Here is a 15091-nt window from a genome sequence, read left to right as displayed (position 1 = left end):
CAGATTTTTCCAAAGTTTTGGTGGAGCAAATTTTTCAAAATTACACTTTTGCCCCCGAACTTTTCAAAAATTACATTTTTACCCCAAAAATTGAAAATTTTCCATAATGCATAATTTTCACTCCTCATACTCATTTCACACTCCAAATAATTAAATTTGATCAAAATCCTTTCAAAAAATTAAATTTTCGATTTCGAATGGTAAAATTACCATTTTACCCTTTTACTCCAAATTATACCGAAATTAAAATTTTTCACTTCTAAACCTCAAATCTTACTCCAATAAGTCAAATGGGGCCAAAAATCTTTTCTAAAAATTTCCATTTTGTCCCCAGGTGGCAAATGACCATTTTGCCCCTAGATAGCGAAAATTCCAGTTTGACTCCAAATTGATCCTCGAACTCCGAATCACCATATTAACCCATTCTGGGACTTTAAAATTCTTAATTTCATTGTAAATTCTCTATTTGATCTAGTTCGAGGCTTAAATCAACTTTATTGTACCTCTAGGTACAATACCGACTTTTGTAAATTTTTCAAGACTCTCTTAGCATGTAAACATGCTATCCACCACATGTATGTCATCACAAATATTTCTGTAGAGTCGGGCTTGTCATCTTCTCCCCCACTTGGATCAACCATATGATCCTCCTTCTTGATTGACTTCGACATCCGGCTAAATATTAATATTTTAATATTATTTTATTAATAAAATATTATTTTATTCTAAAAATTTTATCTTGTCTCCTTGGTACCAAAAATACCTTATTATGCCTCACTTGACTTCCAAATCGCCTTTTATCTCACAAATTCTCCTCCGATAAAATTATTATTATTTTATTATTATTTTCTCACTTGCGAAACATTTTATCCTAAACTACTCCTTTCGTCTTTTATCACTTCTAAACATTTTAATTGACCTCAATTTGCATTCGATCAACTTTATTTATCACCATATCAAAGTATGGGATATTTCAATGGCTATGTAAACATGCATAATTGATGATTTAAGAATGATTTGATGGAGGTGTGACTAGGATTAATGATATATTTAATTTCTTTTTATAAAAGGAAGAATAATATTGATTTAATTCGAGAAGTGTGGTACTTATAAATAAAAGTAATATGACATTGCCGAGTTTTCTATAAAGATTGGAAATTGATTTAATTCATAAGATCGAGATCTTATATGGAGAATGTCCAACGAAAGTGATGTAGAAGAATTTTAGAATTTTGATTGTTCACTGTATGTTGGTTAGAATTCGAGGACGAATTTCTTTTTAAGTGGGAGAGATTGTAATACCCCGCACCCTCGTTGGACACAAATAAGACCTTATTGATCTAATGAATGATCGTTTGATGGGAATTGACATGCTAAAGAGCGACAAAGGATGAAAGGAGCGTTCAAGAATAAAATGCTTCGCGCGTGCAGAAACAACAATTAAATAATAATATTTTCGTTGGAGAGGAATTGGTAAGCTAAAGGATGATTCAGAAGTAAACTGAGATGCAATGATGTGTTTCAGGACCAAAGAAGGCAAGTGAAAAATTTTGAAATAAAATAATATTTTATATGTTGCCGAAATTAGTCATGAAAAATAGAATATGACTAATTTAAGTGGGGGAGAAGAAGTAAAGAAGAATTTTGAACGAAAACGACGATAATTGTGTCAGTGTGATTTTATTAAATCGAGCTAATGCAAGTAAGTAAATATTTAAATATTATGGTAACACCGCGTTGAAATGCGATCTCGCTATTTTGATTATACACGTATAAAAAAAGGAACATAGAAGGAAATTAGAATTTTTACACATGTCAGAAGAATTAATTTTAAAATATGAAAATTTAAGGGAGGTGTATTAAATAAATTGAAGTTAAGGCATATTATGTAAATTTTATTATTTTGAAGAAATAAAAATAAAATGAAAATAAAATGGATGATAAAATAATGAAGAAAAGATGTTGAAAAGTCAAACAATATTTTTATATGTACATGAGTGGCCACATGAATCAAGAATGGAATGAGGATAAAAACAAAAGAAAGAAAAATGTGTGGCGGATGGAAAAGGTGCACAAGTGTTTTTTGACTTTCAATTTCAATCCCATGTGAGTAAAAACAAGCAAGACAAAAATAAAAACAAAAGAAAGAAAGAAAGACAAAAAGTAAAGAAAACAAAAGAGAAGAATATAGAAATAATGGTGGGGCCGGCCATGTGAGATGAAAGAAATGAAAAAGAGATAAAAAAGAAAAAGGAGAGGAAGTCGGTTGAGAGTGGGAGAAGAGAAATAAAGGAAAGAAAGAATTGTGGGAGAGGAAGAGAAAAGAGAACGGTTTTGCTACACTTTGAGGAAGGAAAAAGAGAGCTTTTGCTACAATTTTTGGAGGAACAAGAAAGCTGAAAATTGATGAGGTAAGAAGCTGATTTTTGCTGCACTTTGAGAGAGAAAATTCGATACTTTTTAGAGGGATTTTGGTGATAAAAATTCAAGGTTTTTGCTACTGAATTTTGAGGTTAGGTTGCTGGAAATTTTTAGAGGTTTTGTTGCCATTGAAGGACAATTTTTGCTGCTGAAAATTGGAGCTGTTTGCTGCCAATTTGTGCAGAAAAATTGGAGCTGTTTGCTGGTAGTTTGTGCAAGAAAATTGGATAGCTTTGTGCTGTAAAAAATTGAGAAGTTTTGTTGCTGCAAATTTGAGCTAGAAATCTACTAATTTTAAAGCAGAAAATGGCAGCAAAAAGGGTGAGAAAATGAGGCTTTTGGTGACTGGTTTTGAGAGGAAAAGAAGAGAGGAAGCCACGGTGGTGAAGGAAGTGACGGGCTGGAAAGAAAAAAAAAGAAAAAGAAACGTGGAAGAGAGAAAAAAAAAAGAAAAAGAAAAAGAAATAAATAGAAAATAAGTGAGCATGGCCCAATAGGAAATAAAAAGAAATAAATAAATAGGCTTAGCCCAAATAGGAAAAAATTGAAAAAGCCCATGAAGGAGGGGGGGCCCAAAGGTCATAAAGAAATGAAAAAGGCCCAATGGTAAGTTAATGTTATATTTTAAGGTTTATGGGTAGTTTAATATTGTGCATATTTTGGATGAAAAATATGCAAGTTGCTAAAGGAATTTTTAATTAAGTTGCTACCCATGCCAATGTGTGATTAAGTATACTAAGTTTAAATTGTTGCTAGGAAAGTTTGTCATGGAGGCGTGTTGAACGAAGTATGTGACCAACAAATAGGAATAATTATATACGCGTACGAATCAATAGTGAAGTAATATCCCACTATTATGAGGTGAGCAGGGGGTATCAATTTTAAAAATTTTATATTTATATACATGTACGTATATTTTACGTGAAGTACAAAATTTATGGAAAGCATGCGTTGATAGAATTTTAAGGAATTATGGGTGTAAGTTATTTTTAAAAATCATTTGGAATATATATATATATATATATATATATATATATTAGATGTAAAGTGTTTTAAACCGGGAAACAAGGTTTTTGAAAAGATTTACATCAAAGGAAATTGTGCCTTATTGTTTGTGTGGTGTGAATTCATGAAATTTATTACATATTCACCATGCTATTTTGATACAAAATATCATGCAAATATTTACAATGAACATTTTACGAAAAGAGAGTTTTAACGTGATGTGGGGATCGATATTTTGAGAAAGATTTAAAATATCCCCTTGAAGATCAAATTTGAATTCTTTTAAATGGTGATTTCATTTTAACCAAGAAATTCAAGAGTAATTGGAAACTGTTACTTGTTGTGTTATAAATTGTATTCTGAATCGAATGGCTTATGATAATGTGGGTAGGATTGGCTGGATTGGTAAATGTGTTGAAAATGTATAAACTGTTGTTCGCCTTGATAGGCTGGGTTGTAAAATAATTACCATGTCATGCTATTGCAAATTTTATTGTATGGTGGATTTAGCTTGCTGCAATGGGCGAGTTCCGTAGACCAGACTATTAGAGGGGCACGATAACCTCGTTATAATCTTACCTCGATTGGAGAGGCGTGTAGGGTAACTTTCGAGGTACAACTTTGGAGTTCACTTCACGCCAAACCACCACGTGAGGGTGAACTCAGCCAACTCCAAGGAACGGCTATGTTTTCAAAATAAAAATATGATTTATGCATAGATGACTTTTTATGTCATGACTCGAAACTCTCATCGAGCCCATGACAACCGTCACGGTGTCCCGATAAACACTCATTACTCGAAATGCCAATCGGAACCTCGCAAGGCTTAATATCAATTTCTCTTTTCCCCTGGTGAGTAACCGTTGCCAAATCTCATGTTCTAAAAGATTTTAAGTTATTTCCAACTTAAAACAAAAAAAAAAATAATTTTCGTCTCATAGGGGTATTTTGGTCATTTTTCCTTGAAAATTCGAAACCAGCAAAAAATGTAGTAAGCAAGTACAAACCACATCATTCATAATCAAAAATAAGTTTAAGCGTCTAAAACCTTTATTTAAAATGAAATTATGATTATTTGGATATAATAAGAAAATAAAACAAAATATTCAATAAGATATTCTATTTTCTTCTAAAATAATATTTTTAGGATTATACGTAAATAAATTTTTTTTTGTAACGTAAAAGCAAAATAAATTCATTCATACTGTAATACAGTAAGCCAAAGTATTTAATTTAATTTACAATATCAAGTGGGCCCACGAATAACCAGAAGTAGGGAAGACTGTGAACCTACAGTTTGGAGGATTCAAATCCAATGGTAGCCCTCGATGGAATTAGCTATCGACAGCCTACTCTAAGCCTGAAATGGGAGGAAAGGAGGGTGGTGAGATTATATAATTTTAGTGAGTAAACAAACATCATTCAAAATATCTAAAGTCAAGTAAAAGGAGACGATTAAAATATTGCATCTAAATATGTATTTCATAACATAAATATTCATTTCATTTAAATAATCAATATAGCTTATGAATATCTTAAAACTTGGCTGATGCCAAAAACTCATACTCAGTGACACCTTGATTAGAGGTATCCAACCAAGTCCACCAAGGCTGTTAAGAAGTTTTGTACTCACAAAACATGTTTTTATTTTGAAACAAAGCTGCTTCTTGGCGTTAGCGGAGTTCATCATCACGAAGTGGTTTGGCGTGCAGTGAACTCTAACCATAACTCAGGAGATACCCTACGGGCCTCTCTGATCGAGGTACATATATATAACCGGATTCTGTGCCTCTCTAATAGGCTAGTCCATAGAACCCGCCCACTGCAACAAGCTAAACCCACCACACAATCAGATTTGCGATAGCATGACATGAAAATTATTTTATTTTGCAACCTCTCAAGGCAAATCAATAGTTTATACATTTTCAGCACATTTACCAAATCAACCATTCATGTCAATATTGCCATAAGCTAATCAATTAAAACCATAAATTTATAACACATCAAGTAGTCTCCAATTACTCTATTTTCAAAACCATCATTTAATCTCAAGACAATTTATAAAATCTTTTCATCTAAACACATTTTGTTTATAAAACATAAAGATCTAACATTAAAATTTATTTTCATAAAATTTCACCAAAACTGAATAAAATCATACTTTAGATAATTAAAATGATGATAAGGTTACTCACCTCACAATAGCGGGATTACTACATCTCTATTGATTCGTATGCGTGTATAATTTTTCCTAATTACCAATCATATACTTCGTTCGTCATGCTTCCACAACAACTTTCCTAGCAATAATTTAAACCCAATACACTTAGTGCATCAATTCCACTTCTCTTTCTCATTCTATCATAAATCCACATTATTTCTCCTCATTTTTTCCAATATTTTACCATTCAACTTAACTCTCTCAACCAAATTATGCATCTAAATTCCTCCGACATCAATAATTCTTCATAACGAATCATTTAAATTTCTTAACTTCATTCGACCATTATTCGTAAATTTCACATTTTTTTCTTTACTTTAGTCCTATGACACCTTCTAATAAAATATTTAAATATTGTATTAAAGTAATTTAAATTTAATTCATATAACTAATAATCAAAAATTCAATTAAACAAATGGCTAACTTAAAATAATACAATTTTATAATAGGCCAAATAAAAGCAAAAAAAAAATTTCTTTACCTATTTGGACTAGATTAGTCTAAGTTCAAATTTTTTCCACCTTTATTCTCTCTTGGGCTTTTCCTCCTTTATGGCTATTGGGCCTTTTTTATGATCTCTCCCCAACTTCTTTCTATTGGGCCATGCCCATTTTTCTTTCTTGTTGGGCCATGCCCACTCTTTCTTTTTCTTTTCTTTTCTTTTCTTTCTTTCTTTCACCATCCAACAACACCTTGTTGGTCTTTCTTTTTCTTTTCTCACATGCACAAGTTGTCCACAATTTCTTCCTCTCTCTCCCTCTCATCGTCGGTCATAATTTCTTGCTTGTTTCAACCAATAATTTTCAGCAGCTAAAGCTGCTCATATTGACTTCAAAATTAGTAGCAAAAACTGCACTTTTCAGCCTTCAAAATCAGCAGTAAAAGCTGCTCCTCTCACCCCTTAAATTGATAGAAAAATAGCTCTCTTTTCCTCCTTAAATGGCAGCAAAACTACCCCCTTCAACTCAGCTCTTCCACCTTCATTTTCTTCCTCACCTTTCGGCCTTCTCTTGTTTCTTTTTGCTCTTTTTGCTCACACCTTCTTCTTGTTTCTTTTTCTTCTCTTCACTAACCGACTTCTCTCTTATTCTTTGTCTTCTTCACGTTACTTATTTAATTATATATATATATATTTTATTCTCCATTTTGTTCCAACTCTACTAGCTGCTCACACCTTTCTTTCTTTCCCCTTTGTTCCACATGGCCAGCCCCCTTCCATCAATTTAATTGAAGAGTCTTTTGACTCTTTTTATTGACCACATGGGCGGCTGCCCATGTTGGTCTTCCTTTATATATATATATATATATATATACATACTTGTATTATTATTTTTACCTTTTGTTTATTTTATTTCTTCCATTTAATTTCTCTACATAATCCTTCAACTTTTATATTTTAAATTCGATCTCTTTGATGCGTCTAAATATTTCAATTTTCATCTATGTTCCTTTCTCTGTACGTGTACCACTAAAATATCAAAATTGCACTTCAACACAGTATTACCATAATATTTAAATATTTACTCATCCGCACTGGCTCGACTTAGCAAAACACGTATGTTTTGCTTTTGTCGCTCATTCTCCAAAAATTTGCTTGTATTTCTTCTCCCCCACTTGGATCAACCATATGATCCTTCTTCATGACTGATTTCGACGTTTGGTTAAATATTAATATTTTAATATTATTTTATTAATAAAATATTATTTTATTCTAAAAATGTTCTCTTATCTCCTTGGTACCCAAAATACCTTATTATGCCTCAATTGACTATCGAATCACCCTTTTATCTCACAAATTCTCTTTCGATAAAATATTATTATTTTATTATTATTTTCTCGCGTGCGGATCATTTTATCCTAAACTATTCATTTCATCTTCCATCACGTTTAAACATTATAATTGGCCTCAATTCGCATCCGATAAGCTTTATTTGTCACCATATCAAAGTATGGGGTATTAAAATCTCCCCCACTTAAATAGAATTCGTTCTCGAATTCACATCGATGTTGAATTATCAATCTCATTCTATGATCTTATTCCATTTCTCCCCCACTTAAATACTTCATTTATGTCAAGTACCATCTTTTGGAACCAGATCAACAATACCTTTCACAATCATGACCTCTTATATCGAGACACTAAGCATGCCTTCATCACCATCATTAAATTTGAACCATAATTTCATCTTAATTATATCGATTTTGATCACAAATTATACTTACTTATGTATACCTAATCATCATTTTATTAGTTCGCTTCTTGCCAAACTTCTTAACCTTGATTCATTCGAATCATGCATGCCTTAAGCATTTTCAAATTCTAATTTCCATACTACCATAGGAGGTTTTCATTATTAGGCTTCATTATCCAAATTATCTTCAATCATCCTTTATTCTATTATTCCATAATAATATGACATCACTCTCCCTAGACCAATTTGCAATTTGTATTTTAAATTGCAAGACTTGAAATAAGGTTCTTTTTAAGTACCTTTCAATGTCAATACGAATTTCACTTCCAGCTTACGGCTTTCTCTTTATAGTCACATAACTTAATGCTTACTTTCATAAAATCCATGGTAGAACTCCTCTTGAGTATTTCCTTGGGGATACCTATCTCAAAGTTATGTCTCACAGCATGGGATCACTCAACCTGTGACGTAGCTGTTAGACTCCTCAGCAAGTTTTAGAGTCACACATCTTATACTCATCTCATATAATTTATAATTCTTTCTCAAAGGTGTTTAAACATTCTTGAAACACCTAATCACTTATTTGCTCTTTCATACTCCAAGTATATCATTTCCATAGAGGTATGCACTTGCTCACCAAACTATTTAAATGCATGCTTAACTACTCATGCTTCAACTTATCTCCAAGAGTTTCTAGTATACCATGTAGTTTACTTGTGTTGTCACTAATCCTTTCCTTTCAACAAAGTCAAGACAAGATTTGGATATTCTCATAACAATATTCTATATAAACTCATTTGCTATATCATTCTTGAAATCTTCATTCACACTCTCATCACTTGGTATTGACATCTCTTATCAACATCTCATACATTCATCTAACCTTTCCCACACATCCTCTTTAACCTTTTACAAGGTTTACTTTGTTTCTTAAGATTTAACTTTAGTCAACATATTATTCATTTTAGCACTCCCCCAATGCACTTAAGACTCCCAATAGTGTAACTCGACATCAAAACTAATAACCCTTTTCTAACTCGTGAGTCCAATCTTCATGCCGCTCACAGTTTGCTCATACTTTCTAGCCATTAGAGGTTCTTAACGCAACAACGTTTGTTAGTCAGTACTATGGCGTTGCAACTACTAGAAATTTCCTCAACAAAGCTATTTGTCTGCATTCAAAGTCACTACATCAATCATCCTCAACCATTGGGTTTCCCTTCTAGGCATATATCATGAGTTCCATAAGTATAGGTACCTTTTCTTTGCTTGTCATACACACTAAGCCAAGTTTATATTTTCAACTCATGTCATCTTTTGACTTTCATCATCCTTCATAAAATCCCACCTCAAAACATCCTTTCCATACGGTGTAATAAATTCATAACACATATACCATCTCACATATAAGTTGCTTACTGTCTACAACTTTCCTCAAATTTATTGTCATCCCTATCTAATTATCTTCCTTGTCTTGTACTCCAATAATTTTATTAACTTTCGAAATAATTAACTACGAAAATAGCTCAGCTTCCTCCTCACTTTATTCTCGTAATCCTTACTAAATCAAAATTTCATATTCCCATATTCCATAATTTAACTTCATTGAGCTATATTTGTGCCCAATTATTACCTCATACTGTCATGGCATCACTGAGTAATCTCCTTCATGCTTAAATTACAATCATCAACTTAATCACGTTATCCATTTCGAATGTCATTTATAACCTTATTGCTTCCTCCTATAACCTTTCTCAATAATTATATTACCAATTTATCCCTATCATACTAAAAGATTCCCATATACATCCAGTCATTTAAACAGTTATTTTATAATCCATTCTAGTCATACACTTTAAAAGCCAAACTATTAAATTCTTTGTACAGATAACTATTATCTCCTTTACACTACATCTACCTAGAGTTAAAGTAGTACAAAATCCTACGAAAATATTACATGTCATTGGGATCATCATCTTAATCCGATCTTATCGGAAGATTCTACTCCAAGTCCTTCTTAAGATCCTCTTCCGGGTTCTCCTCCTCTTGAGATTTTCTCCTTTGTTCCTCAATCTAGGCTTGTTGTATTCTCCTACATTCCTCATAACTCACCAGTGTAGCATTTCTTCCACAACTGAGAGGATAATGTCATACAACATTCACCTTCTTAAGGGGATAATTTGCAATTGTTACTTTCTCCTTATTCCTTTCCTGTTGGTCCTTTACATTCATCCCACAACTTGGAGGATAGTGTCGAACAACTGACACACCCTTCCTAGGATGAATACCTTCCCTTGCAATTGCCTTTCTCACCCATTCTCTATGGTACTCTTTAGGTTGTTTCAGAAGGAAATATTTTACAGTTTTCGGAGCATCGGAGCTGCTCTCACTTTCAAAACTCTCGCTACTCTCGAAGCTTTCCTTATGTCAAACCCTATTTTATAAAATAATTACGACGTCATTTACATTTTCAATAGAATGGTTACATATTTAGGAAGTCTGAGAAAATCATTGAAAGACGTTATTGCCCCTAATGGTATCATTAAGTCGATTAAGCCTCAAACTAGTTCAAATAGAAATTTTAAGGTGAAATTACGAGTTTCATGGTCCAAGGATGACTTAAAATAGTGATTTGGAGTTCGAGGATCAATATGGAGTCAAACCAAAATTTTCACTATCTAAGGGCAAAATGATCATTTGCCACTTGGGGACAAAATGAAAATTTTTAGAAAAGATTTTTTTTGCCCCATTTGACTTATTAGAGTATGATTTGAGTATTGGAGTATGATTTGAGGTTTAGAAGTGAAAAATTTTAATTTCGGTATGATTTGGAGTATAGGGGTAAAATGGTAATTTTGCCACTCTAGGAGCAAAATTGTAATTTTTCACCACCAGGACATTTGTCCAGCACAAGGCCTTCCTTTATCCTCATTTTTGACCTTTGACTAATCATGTGGTTGAGATAAAAGGTTTAAAATTTTAAAAGTTTTAAAAATGGACCAATAAGAAAATGCCATGTGTCAAGCTTAGGATATTTTATTACTTAACTAAAAAAATAGCATAAATCAGCCCATTACTCTCCAAATATTCGGCCAACCAAGGAAGAGAGAGAAACAGAGGAAGAACAAACCCTAGGTGAGGAATTTCAAGAGAAAAAGTGTGGAACATCAAGGAAAACAAGTGAAAAAGGTAAGATTTTTCAACTTAAGCTTCAAATCTATCTTCCTTAAGCATTTCTCCTTATTTTTCACGCTTAAATTACATGTTTTCATGATGAATTAAAGGCTGATCATAATGGGTTAGGAGAGAGAAAGTTGTTAGATTAATTTGATTTTAAGTTATGTTAGTGTTTTTAGTTAGTTTAGCATATTTAGGAACAAAACAACAAGAAAAGAATTTATTTTCCTCCATTACCATTATTGGCTGAATTTTTTAGGAGAATATTGGCTGATGATCTTGATGTTTATTTGAGGAATTATGATGAATAATGATGAATTATGAGTCTAGAAAAATAATGGGAATTTTCGAAGCAAAAATATGAATTTTTACCCATTAGGGGTATTTTCGTAATTTACTATCAAGACTGATAATTTGCACCACACTGAGGGACATTAAGTCCATTTGGGTGCAATTGAGGTATAGAAACTGAAAAAAATTAATTTGGAGTTTAAACGGATGCGTATATCTATTTAATCGGGTAATAGGCCGAATTAGGTCAGCATCGCATTTAAGCGGTAGTCGAATAGGTTGCATACCATATCATCCATATACATCGGGCTTGAATTGATTTATAATGGTCAAGCATTAATGTAGTGAATTATGTATTGTACATTGTGGATAGGTGTTAAGCAAATTACACTGGTAAAAGTACAGAGATTTTGCTTGAAGACTAGGATTAGGAGAACATCGACTCCTAGAACTGTGAGTGAAGAATTTATCGTCTTAAATATCTAGAGTAATTATACTTGTTTGATGCTTTTATTGAATGGTGAGTTTAAATTATAAAATATTATGTTTTCCAATTAAAATGTTTTTAATAAAAATGAGATTTATACTGGTTTTGAAATCAAATATTGTTTTGGGAAAATTGAGTATATGGAGATTGTGTTGAAATTTATGATTTTATATGTTATTGAAATTGTGGCTTATCACACTACGGTAGCATGAAGGCTAAATTTTTGGGGTTGGCATGAAATATATGAATAGTTTTGGAGTGGTCTCGGTAGACTGGATTACATTTTATTCGCCATATTATTCTACTGGAATTTTTATAGGTCTAGTGGTATATATAAACGGTCACTGCAATGGTGGGGGTTTCTGTGAACTGCCTATGAGAGGGGCACGGTAACTCAATTATATACTTACCTCCGAGGGGAGATGTTGCGTGAAGTATCTGCTGAGGTATGATTTGAGTGCACCTCACGTTCGGGCTACCACGTGTGAGTGAGACTCAGCCAACGCCAAGGAACGGCTGTGTGTCAGATAAGAAAACATGTTTATGGGAATGGGTCATTGAACAGCCTTGGCGGTTTCAGTGGGATACCTTGACGAAGGTACCCGCGAGAATGATTCTGGTTGGGGCCAAGTTTAAGAAATTCATAAGCCGAAAAATTTTGACAAAAAGAAATTGTTTGGTATAGATTGAAACAAATTTTGCGTTATGAACTTTATTGATATATAACGTTTTTATATTGTCTCCATCTACTCGGCTTTATATGCTTTTGATGGTAATTTTTTACTCACTGGGATTATGTAATCATAATCTCACCCCTCTCTCTATCCATTTTTTAGGCTCAGGACAATTTGTTGATAGTTGATTAAGACGAGAATTAATCTCGGAGTACATCCTAGAAAGTAAGGGTTATAGCCCTACACCTTCTTGGCCAGTTGGGGGCCCACGAGTCACTGTAAACGAAATTTCATACTTTAATTATCTTTATTACTATATGAATAAATTTATTTTACTCTTACGCTACAAAAGTTATTTTAGGAAGACTTTGAAAATATTGTGTTTTAAGAAAATATAATATTTTATTTAATGTTTTTATTATATTCAAATAGTTATAATTTTACTTTAAACGAATGTTTTAGACTTCAAAATTTAATTTAAATAATGAAATATGTGTTTTCACTTACATATTACATTTTTACGGATTTCAAAATTTAAAAAAAAATGACAAAAATGCCTTTGTGAGCTAGAGAATAATATTTTATTGATTTGAGTTGAAAATGACTTATGATTTCTTGAAGTGTGAGATTTAATAACTGTCGCTCACCAGGGAGATGCGAAAGCTGATGCTAAGCCTTGCGGGGTTTCGATCGGCATTCGAGGCAATGAGTGCCTATCGGGACGTCGTGGCGGTTGTCACGGGCCCGATGGGAGTTTCGGGTCGTGACAATTAAAGTGGTATCAAAGCATGGTTTAAGGATCAGAGATTTTGGTTTTAAAGCGTTGGAGTTTAAAGCTTTTGGTTTTAATATTGTTTTAAGAATTCACACTAACACTGCGTGGCCTCAAGTCAAATTAAGTTAGGTTAGATCGAGTTAGTTGCATATAGAATCTAAAGTTGTCTAAGTCCATTCCATTTCTTATTGTAGAGTACCATGCCTCCTCGACGTGGGCGTCCACCTCTCTGTAGGTCAGTAAGGAAGGGAAGAGGCCGTACTAGACTTAGTCAGCCAGATCTCATGGAGGGGGAGTCTGTTGCACCTACTTTTCGAGCAACACCTGCTGCTGAGCCTACTGAGATTCCTTCACCTCCTCCACCACCTACTGCTACTCCTGGTGTTCCTGCCATGTCTCCTGAGGCAGTCCAAGCATTAGCAGCTTTTCTTAATGTCATTACGGGCCAAGCTCAAGCTGGTCAAGTCCCTTCTACTGTTCCCCTAGCAGTATCTCCAGTGCCACCACCACCACCTCCTGTTCCACCACTAGTGCCAGATGTCTCCATTTCCAAAAAGCTTAAGGAAGCTAGGCAGCTATGTTGCACTTTTTTGTTGGTGATTTGGATACAACCGCAGCTAAAGATTGGATTACTCAGGTAATGGAGACATTTGTGGATATGAAATTGGATGATGATATGAAATTAATGGTGGCCACAAGATTACTAGAGAAGAGGGCTCGTACATGGTGGAGCTTGGTAAAATCACGTTCCATTGCTCCGTTGACTTGGACAAACTTCCTACAAGAATTCGACGGTCAATACTACACCTACTTTCATCAAAAAGAGAAGAAGAGAGAATTCCTAAGTTTACAACAAGAGAATTTGACCATAGAAGAGTACGAGCCTCGTTTTAACGAGCTGATGTCATATGTGCCAAACCTGGTGAAGTTTGAGCAAGATCAAGCTAGTTATTTTGAAGAAGGGCTCCATAATGAGATCAGAGAGAGGATGATTGTGACAGGCTAGGAGCCTCATAAAGAAGTTGTACAGATGGCTTTAAAGGCCAAAAAACTCGCTAATGAAAATCGAAGAATGCGAGCTGAGTTTGCACAGAGGAGAAACCCGAATGTATCTTCTAGTCAGCTGCCCAAAAAAGGTAAGGACGCATCCGCTTCTGAGAGTACTATTTCTATTCCAGTGACATCTCCTCGACCCCCACTTTTGTAGTTACAACTAAGACCACCAAGATTTAGTAGGTTTGGGATGAGTAGTACTTCCGAGAAGAGTTTTGGAGGTTTAAATAAATGCGAAAAATGTGGGAGATATCATGTTGGGGAGTGTTGGGCCATAAGATGCTTTCATTGTGACCAACCGGCCACATTAGGAGTGACTGCCCACAGTTAGGACAGGCTACGATAGCTACTCCATCCCCACTAGCTCATACGGATATGCAAAGGAGAGATTCCTCTAGAGTACACCCGAGGCAAGGGGTAGCTGTACGATCTGAAATGGGTAGCAACACCCCAGCACAACCACCTTTGAGGCCATTGACTCGTTCTTCAACAAGAGTTTTCACTGTAATGGAAGATGAAGGACGAGTCCGATCTGGAGAAAGTGAGTGAAAAGTTAGACGAAGGTGTAAAATAGTGATAGGGGATGTAAATACCAAGTGATGGACGTGTAAATAAAGGTTTCAAGAATAATATAGTAAATGAGTTCATATGGAATATGGTTGTAAGAATTTCTTACTATATTGTGGAAATTAGAACTCAAAAATACTTGAGGTATACAAAGTTCAAATGAACTTAAATCTTAAGCAATAAATTGATGTCGAAATACAAGAAGGATACAAAGCAATATAGAGGCAC

Source organism: Theobroma cacao, chromosome 10 (genome assembly GCF_000208745.1).
Source record: "Theobroma cacao cultivar B97-61/B2 chromosome 10, Criollo_cocoa_genome_V2, whole genome shotgun sequence".
In the NCBI taxonomy this organism is placed as follows: Eukaryota; Viridiplantae; Streptophyta; class Magnoliopsida; order Malvales; family Malvaceae; genus Theobroma; species Theobroma cacao.
This window is presented reverse-complemented; position numbering follows the sequence as displayed.